Source organism: Salvelinus namaycush, chromosome 16 (assembly GCF_016432855.1).
Source record: "Salvelinus namaycush isolate Seneca chromosome 16, SaNama_1.0, whole genome shotgun sequence".
Classification (NCBI taxonomy): domain Eukaryota; kingdom Metazoa; phylum Chordata; class Actinopteri; order Salmoniformes; family Salmonidae; genus Salvelinus; species Salvelinus namaycush.
In genome coordinates, this window is record NC_052322.1 from 32,659,208 (window position 1) to 32,669,207 (window position 10,000).

A 10,000-nucleotide genomic window follows, 5' to 3' on the forward strand; every position below is an offset into this window, starting at 1 on the left:
GTTTCTTCTCCCCAACTCTATCTCTCTCACCCTCTGTTTCTTCTCCCCAACTCTCTCTCTCCCTCACCCTCTATTTCTTCTCCCCAACTCTCTCTCTCTCTCTCACACTCTGTTTCTTCTCCCCAACTCTCTCTCTCTCTCTCTCTCATCCTCTGTTTCTTCTCCCCAACTCTCTCTCTCTCTCTCTCTCTCTCTCTCTCTCATCCTATGTTTCTTCTCCCCAACTCTCTCTCTCTCTCTCACCCTCTGTTTCTTCTCCCCAACTCTCTCTCTCTCTCACTCTCTCTCTCTCACCATCTGTTTCTTCTCCCCAACTCTCTCTCTCCCTCACCCTCTATTTCTTCTCCCCAACTCTCTCTCTCTCTCTCTCTCTCTCTCTCTCTCTCTCTCTCTCTCACACTCTGTTTCTTCTCCCCAACTCTCTCTCTCTCTCTCTCTCATCCTCTGTTTCTTCTCCCCAACTCTCTCTCTCTCTCTCTCTCTCTCTCTCTCTCTCTCTCTCTCTCTCTCTCTCTCTCTCACACTCTGTTTCTTCTCCCCAACTCTCTCTCTCTCTCTCTCTCACCCTCTGTTTCTTCTCCCCAACGCTCTCTCTCATCCTCTGTTTCTTCACCCCAACTCTCTCTCTCTGTCATCCTCTGTTTCTTCTCCCCAACTCTCTCTCTCTCTCTCTCACCCTCTGTTTCTTCTCCCCAACTCTCTCTCTCTCATCCTCTGTTTCTTCACCCCAACTCTCTCTCTCTGTCATCCTCTGTTTCTTCTCCCCAACTCTCTCTCTCTCTCTCTCTCACCCTCTGTTTCTTCTCCCCAACTCTCTCTCTCTCACCCTCTGTTTCTTCTCCCCAACTCTCTCTCTCTCTCTCTCTCATCCTCTGTTTCTTCTCCCCAACGCTCTCTCTCATCCTCTGTTTCTTCACCCCAACTCTCTCTCTCTGTCATCCTCTGTTTCTTCTCCCCAACTCTCTCTCTCTCTCTCTCATCCTCTGCTTCTTCTCCCCAACGCTCTCTCTCATCCTCTGTTTCTTCACCCCAACTCTCTCTCTCTCATCCTCTGTTTCTTCTCCCCAACTCTCTCTCTCTTCTCCCCATCTCTGTGGTAATGTGTGGCTGTTGGCTGCTGCTGATTTACATGTTTAATTCACTGGTGACCTTTCCCTGTTGGTGATCAGGAAGCAGAGGGAGCTACCCCTCCAGCCTCCACAGCCTCAGATCAGTGCTGCTCTCCTGTTGACAGACTACTGCTGCATAGCACAGCTCTATATACACAGCAAACACAGGGTAAAACAGGGTAACACAGAGTAACACTGGGTAACACAGGGTAACAAAAGGTAACACAGGGTAACACAGGGCACACAGGGTAACACTGGGTAACACAGGGTAACACAGGGCACACAGGGTAACACAGGGCACACACGGTAACACAGGGTAACACAGGGCACACAGGGTAACACTGGGTAACACAGGGTAACACAGGGCACACAGGGTAACACAGGGCACACACGGTAACACAGGGTAAAACAGGGTAACATAGGGTGTGTTACGGTAACAGAGGGCCAAACGGGGACAGGAGGAAGCAGACCAAAAAAACAGGGTAGTCAAGATCCATCTGGGACATAGGGCCAGGGTGAGTCAGAGCACATTGGCCTGAGTTGACCTAGGACTGCACATCAGCATTGTGAGAGGCCTATGGAGACAGTAGTGAGGGCTTTGAGACACATGGAAGAGGTCAGAGTTCAGTTTTTTAATAAGATAGCAGGCACTGAGATCTCAATCTGAAGAACCTTTGAGTTCTACCTCAAAGCAGATGACCCCAAAAAATATTCTGGAGTTTCTGTTGTCAGTTAGTGTTGAGCAGCGTACAGCCTATTGTAGCTTGTTATAGCTCAGTGACAGAGTGTGTGAGAGGATTTGTCTGCTTCCCAAATGGCAGCCCATTCCCTATATCAGCCACTCCTTTTGACCAGGGCCCATAAGTAGTGCACGCCATTTGGGACACAAACCTTCTGTTAGCTGGATAGCAAGGGTCTGAGTACACCTGAGTCACCCAGAGCTGAGCTCAGCGGAGAAGAGAGGAGAGCCCTGGGTGAGGTGAGCAGGCCAGGCTGGAGTATACACACACACACGCACACACCGGCGCACACACCGGCGCACGCACGCACGCACGCACGCACGCACGCACACACACACACACACACACACACACGTACATACACAGCTTTTAAGCTGTTGAGCTGTGGAGGAGAGAGTGAGTGACAGGTGTATGTGTCCTGAGACGGAGGTGAAGAGAAGTGCTGAGACAGCTCATGTAGTGTGACCCCCTCTATGTGTGTGTGTGTGTGTGTGTGTGTGTGTGTGTGTGTGTGTGTGTGTGTGTGTGTGTGTGTGTGTGTGTGTGTGTGTGTGTGCCTGTTTCCCAGAGCCAGGCTGCAGTGTCAGGGCTAGCTTTGATCTGTCTAACAGGCAGGCAGGAGGATACCAGGGTGATGTCTAATCTGCCTGCCCGGCTCCATTAGGCCTGAATTAGACTTGAAGGAGCTGCTGAACCACTCTGAACAGAGAACAAGGGGGTTAAGGGGGGACGGGGATGCAATGACTTCAGGACAAAAACAAAAACTTTCCCCTAACAGGTGTCAAGTAGAGCTAGATCTACAACTAGAGTGCACTACCCTACCTCCACCTCATCCAGGTGTCAAGTAGAGCTAGATCTACAACTAGAGTGCACTACCCTACCTCCACCTCATCCAGGTGTCAAGTAGAGCTAGATCTACAACTAGAGTGCACTACCCTACCTCCACCTCATCCCTCCATCCCCTACCTCCACCCCATCCTCCACTCCCTACCTCCACCTCATCCAGGTGTCAAGTAGAGCTAGATCTACAACTAGAGTGCACTACCCTACCTCCACCTCATCCCTCCATCCCCTACCTCCACCCCATCCCTCCACCCCATCCCTCCACCCCATCCCTCCATCCCCTACCTCCACCCCAGCCCTCCACCTCATCCCTCCATCCCCTACCTCCACCCCATCCCTCCATCCCCTACCTCCACCCCATCCTCCACTCCCTACCTCCACCCCATCCCTTCATCCTCTACCTCCACCCCATCCCTCAACCCCCTACCTCCACCCCATCCCTCCATCCCCTACCTCCACCCCATCCCTCCACCCCATCTCTCCACCCCATTCTCCATCCCCTACCTCCATCCCCTACCTTAACCCCATCACTCATCCCCTAACTCCATCCCCTACCTCCACCCCATCCCTCCACCTCATCCCTCCACCTCATCCCTCCACCCCATCCCTCCACCCCATCTCTCCACCCCATCACTCCATCCCCTACCTCCATCCCCTACCTTAACCCCATCACTCATCCCCTAACTCCATCCCCTACCTCCACCCCCTACCTCCACCCCATCCTCCACTCCCTACCTCCACCCCATCCCTTCATCCTCTACCTCCACCCCATCCCTCAACCCCCTACCTCCACCCCATCCCTCCATCCCCTACCTCCACCCCATCCCTCCATCCCCTACCTCCACCCCATCCCTCCATCCCCTACCCCCACCCCCTACCTCCACCCCACCATCCCCTACATCCACCCCATCCCTCCATCCCCTACATCCACCCCATCCCTCCATCCCCTACATCCACCCCATCCCTCCACCCCCTACCTCCACCCCCTACATCCACCCCCTACTGGGAAAATAAGGAATGAAAAGGGGGCCACAGAGATAAGGAAGGAGAGAGTGAGAGAGAGGAAGAAGAAGAGTGAGAGAGAGAAAGAAGGAGAGAGGGAGAGAGAGAGAAATAAGGAGAGAGAGAGAGAGAGAGAAAGAAGGAGAGAGAGAGAGAAAGAAAGAAGGAGAGAGAGAGAGAGAAAGAAAGAGAGAGAAAGAAGCAGAGAGAGAGAGAGAGAAAGAAAGAAGGAGAGAGAGAGAGAGAGGGAGAGAGAGGGAGAGAGTGGGAGAGAGAGGGAGGGAGAGAGAGAAAGAAGGAGAGATAGGGAGAGAGAGAGAGAGAGAGAGGGAGAGAAAGATGGAGAGAGAGAGAGAGAGAGAGAGAGAGAGAGAGAGAGAGAGAGAAAAAGAGAGAGAGAGAGAAAAAGAGAGAGAGAGAGAGAGAGAAAAAGAGAGAGAAAAAGAGGGAACATTGTATTGTCTACCTCACTTGCTTTGGCAATGTTAACACATGTTTCCCATGCCAATAAAGCCCCTTGAATTGAATTGAATTGAATTGAGAGAGAGAGAGAAAGAAGGAGAGAGAGAGAGAGGCAGAGAGGGAGAGAAAGAAGGAGAGAGAGAGAGAGAGAGGGAGGGAGAGAGAGAGAGAAAGAAGGAGAGATAGGGAGAGAGAGAGAGAGAGAGAGAGAGGGAGAGAAAGATGGAGAGAGAGAGAGAGAGAGAGAGAGAGAGAAAAAGAGAGAGAGAGAGAGAGAGAGAAAAAGAGAGAGAGCGAGAGAGAGAGAAAAAGAGAGAGAAAAAGAGGGAACATTGTATGCTTTCTTTTTATCTGCTGTGTGTCAGAGAGGAAGACATGCTCCTCCTTACCATTCAGGCAGTGTGAGAAAAGCTGGTGGAGTTGACCTGTGTAGGAGTAGAGGAGGGAGGAAGGATGTTACGTGTACATGTGTGGAGAGGAGGGAGGGAATCTCTTACCTGGAGCAGCCAGTAGCACCTGCGGTGGAAAGTGGGGATGATGGAGGAGTGGACGTAACAGCCATACAGACACTGCAGAGGGAGGAAACACAGAGACAGAACAGCCGTTATAGTATAGTTACAGTGTAACTCAACACAATAGACTGACCTCCACCCCCACTGACTCCCGATCCCTGACCTCTAACCCCTGATCACACACACAGGCCATTGTCTTCAGGACAAAGGTAGCGGTGACCTAGGACAAGCTGCTACGATCACTGATAAGGTTGAATGGGTTAATACCACCTCGCCCCCCTATCTCTCTCTCTTCCTCTTTCTCTCCTCTCCTCTCCATCCCGATGAACATAACCATACGACTCTCCCTCCTGCCATAACCCCCCTCTCACCTGGAGAGGTCTCCTGACAGGATGATTCAGGTGCTCCTACGTCCCCCTTCCCTCCTCCTCACCCCCTGCAGGGCCCGACATGCTACGTAGCGTTACTAAAGCCAGGCATTTATTAATATCCTTATCGCACACAGATAATACAGTGCCTGGGGGCTCGTTATCCGTGGAGAGAGAGAGAGAGAGAGAGAGAGAGAGAGGGGGAGAGAGAGCGAGAGAGAGAGAGAGAGAGAGAGAGAGAGAGAGAGAGAGAGAGAGAGAGAGAGAGAGAGAGAGAGAGAGAGAGAGAGACAGAGCACAGCCACAGCCAAGGCTGATAACGCCTCCTCACTAGTATCTGGCATAGAGAGGCAGCGGGGCGACCAGACATTTTTCACCAGAGTCCAGGTCAAAAGTAGTTCACTCTATAGGGAACAAGGTGACATCTGGGATGCAAGCTAACAGCTACAGCAGCACAACATTACAACACACACCTGGGCTAGAGGTGGGGCAGCGGTTCACTCCACTTATTCCAAAACCTTCCCAATGCTCCTCAAACTAAACTCTGAATCCTATGGGCTCTGTCCAAAGGTACTTCACTATGGCCTATACGAATAGTGTACCATTTTGGAAGCAGCCCTACTCAGAGAGGCCTACAATCCCAGCTCCCTGGTTCACAGCTACAGCTGGTCCTGTTACAGCCTCACACTGACTCTGGCTGGCAGCGGGGAAATACACCGTGTAATGCAATATTTGTGATGTGAACAGAGTAGTAGTGGATTCCTCTTAAGACAAGGAGTTTGCTTGGCTCTTTGAGGAATAAATCAATCTAGTCTAGTGTTTGTTTCAGCCTCTTGTTCTCCAAACCACTCTGGGATATCTGTTTATTTAGAAAGGAAGAGGAGCTGGAGTGGTTTACTGCATGGCAGCCTGACACACACACACACACACACACACACACACACACACACACACACACACTCACACTCACACTCACACTCACACTCACACTCACACTCACACACACACACACACACACACACACACACACACACACACACACACACACACACATACACACACACATTATTCACTAGTGTTCAATAAGGTAAACAGTGTTTCCCAGGGCCGTGCAGATCTGAACGGGTAGGGGGTGGTAGAGAGGAGGTGGTAGAGAGGAGGTGGTAGAGAGGAGGTGGTAGAGAGGAGGTGGTAGAGAGGGGGTGGTCGAGAGGAGGTGGTAGAGAGGAGGTGGTAGAGAGGAGGTGAGTGTCTCTATGTTTTGGTCTTGTTAAAGTAAACACCAGTTCTAAATAGTAGGGCCTGCAGAGGAACTGAGTCTGGATTAACACCAGTTCTAAAGAGTAGGGCCTGCAGAGGAACTGAGTCTGGATTAACACCAGTTCTAAAGAGTAGGGCCTGCAGAGGAACTGAGTCTGGATTAACACCAGTTCTAAAGAGTAAGGCCTGCAGAGGAACTGAGTCTGGATTAACACCAGTTCTAAAGAGTAGGGCCTGCAGAGGAACTGAGTCTGGATTAACACCAGTTCTAAAGAGTAGGGCCTGCAGAGGAACTGAGTCTGGATTAACACCAGTTCTAAAGAGTAGGGCCTGCAGAGGAACTGAGTCTGGATTAACACCAGTTCTAAAGAGTAGGGCCTGCAGAGGAACTGAGTCTGGATTAACACCAGTTCTAAAGAGTAGGGCCTGCAGAGGAACTGAGTCTGGATTAACACCAGTTCTAAAGAGTAGGGCCTGCAGAGGAACTGAGTCTGGATTAACACCAGTTCTAAAGAGTAGGGCCTGCAGAGGAACTGAGTCTGGATTAACACTCATTTGCAAACATCAAACAGTCTGATTAATTATACCAATGTACCACAGCAGTGCCCCAGAGACCGGGCTGGGTGTGGAAAGGCCATCACACATCTTAACATACGCATAAACACACACAGTAATGAGAGCACAATCACAACACACACATAGACACATAGATACACACTCACATGAGCAAACACACACACATAAACAAACACAAATAGACAAGCATGATACAATAGATCAAATACTCTCCAGGTGTTCCATTGTCTACAACACAAAGCAGCCATTTAGTGATGATACCAGCGCTACAGAGCACCACGTGATGTGGACTTCCATCTGGTCTCATTGTTCCACTGTAACACCATCCATTACTTCTGTCTGCAATAGAACGCATACCTCCACCCACAACCACTGCTCTGTCATCCATTACTCCTGTCTACAATAGAACACATACCTCCACCCACTACCACTGCTCTGTCATCCATTACTTCTGTCTGGAATAGGACGTATACCTTCACCCACTCACTACCACTGCTCTGTCATCCATTACTCCTGTCTGGAATAGGACGTATACCTCCACCCACTACCACTGCTCTGTCATCCATTACTTCTGTCTGCAATAGAACGCATACCTCCACCCACTACCACTGCTATTTCATCCATTACTCCTGTCTGGCAATAGACAGATTCCTCCTCCCACTACCACCATGCAGCGTACAGTTATAGATACACAGTTATAGACACACAGTTATAGACACACAGTCTCATATTCACACATACATGTACACACTGACACTCATTCACATACACTGTCAGACAAAGCAGGCCCACAGACACAGAGCTCAGCACACTCCAAGTGCTTATCAGTAATTCAAGACCCATATCATTTACCAGTGTTTGTGAGTCTCTCTCCAGGCTGAGCGGCTTGGTGACAAAGTGACAGCAGCAGAGCCATTATTTGCTGTCTTCGGGCTGTGACAGATGACAGCACATCACTGGGCCAGCATTTCAACCGGAATTACACACGCACACACATAGTGACACGCAAGCACACATGCACACGCACTTGCTGACAAAAACACATACCGCACACACACACACACACACACACACACACACACACACACACACACACACACACACACACACACACACACACACACACACACACACACACACACACACACACACACACATTCAGTTTCTAAGTGTGTGCATTTCCTCTCTCCTGACACTCACTGGCAGATCTCTGCTACTTTGTACTGAAGGTGCAACAGAGTAACGATAGAACATGAGACAACACACCACTGTTGAAAATCATTTACAAGCACCGTGGCTATAATGTATTCACTCCGTGTCATTGTAGTCAGGACATAATAAGAGTTACATTTACGGACGCCCTCCAAAGTCAAACACCGATGAAGCAAATTAATTTGGGAGATGTCACTCAAAGGAACACCGCTACGGCAACAGAACGGTCACCTGGTCGAATGAGGTGGCATTGCTCCCTGCCCTGAACATCTCCCCTCCATCGTGGGCAGAGTCGGAGCAGAGGAGGGGGCAGAGTTCAATGAAGACCAATGGGTCACAGACAGACAGACAGACAGACAGACAGACAGACAGACAGACAGACAGACAGACAGACAGACAGACAGACAGACAGACAGACAGACAGACAGACAGATACTTTTGACCAGGGCCCATATATGGAATAGAGTGCCCTTTGGGACATAACCAAACACACACCCAGCTCCCCAGACCAGAGCAGACCAGAGCAGAGCAGTCCAGAGCAGACCAGGCCAGACCAGACCAGAGCAGACCAGACCAGAGCAGACCAGAGCAGAGCAGTCCAGAGCAGAGCAGTCCAGACTAGAGGTTGACCGATTATGATTTTTCAACGCCGATACCGATACCGATTATTGGAGGACAAAAAAGCCGATACCGATTAATCGGCCGATTTTTAAAATGTATTTGTAATAATGACAATTACAACAATACTGAATGAACACTTATTTTAAATTAATATAATACATCAATAAAATCAATTTAGCCTCAAATAAATAATGAACATGTTCAATTTGGTTTAAATGATGCAAAAACAAAGTGTTGGAGAAGAAAGTAAAAGTGCAATATGTGCCATGAACGCAAGAGAAGTGACACAATTTCACCTGGTTAATATTGCCTGCTAACCTGGAATTTCTTTTAGCTAAATATGCAGGTTTAAAAATATATACTTGTGTGTATTGATTTTAAGAAAGGCATTGATGTTTATGGTTAGGTACACGTTGGAGCAACGACAGTCCATTTTCGCGAATGCGCACTGCATCTGCAACGCAGGACACGCTAGATAAACCAGTAATATCATCAACCATGTGTAGTTATAACTAGTGATTATGATTGATTGATTGATTGTTTTTTATAAGATAAGTTTAATGCTAGCTAGCAACTTACCTTGGCTTCTTACTGCATTCGCGTAACAGGTGGGCTCCTCGTGAGGCAGGTGGTTTGAGCGTTAGACTAGTTAACCGTAAGGTTGCAAGATTGAATCCCTGAGCTGACAAGGTACAAATCTGTCGTTCTGCCCCTGAACAAGGCAGTTAACCCACTGTTCCTAGGCCGTCATTGAAAATAAGAATGTGTTCTTAACTGACTTGCCTAGTTAAATAAAGGTGTAAAAAAAACGGCATTCAAAATTACCGATTTCCGATTGTTATGAAAACTTAAAATCGGCCCTAATTAATCGTCCCATTCCGATTAATCAGTCGACCTCTAGTCCAGACCAGAGCAGTCCAGACCAGAGTAGTCCAGACCAGTCCAGACCAGAGCAGTCCAGACCAGTCCAGACCAGTCCAGACCAGTCCAGACCAGACCAGTCCAGACCAGAGCAGACCAGTCCAGACCAGAGCATGCTTAAATAAAGCACTCAGACATAACAGCCAGCAGGGCCACCAGCCGTCACATGATCTGACAGTCCAGGTTCCTGTCCAAGCCTGTCGCCCAGGCAACGTGTCACTCAGACCCATCCATCATGGAGGACGAGAGACATGAGGCGAGGAACGGCAAAAAGAGGAGCGGGGCAAGGCTGGCAGAGAGAGAGAGAGAGAGAGAGAGAGAGAGAGAGAGAGAGAGAAATAAAGAAAGAGAGAGAGAGAAATAGAGCGAGAGAG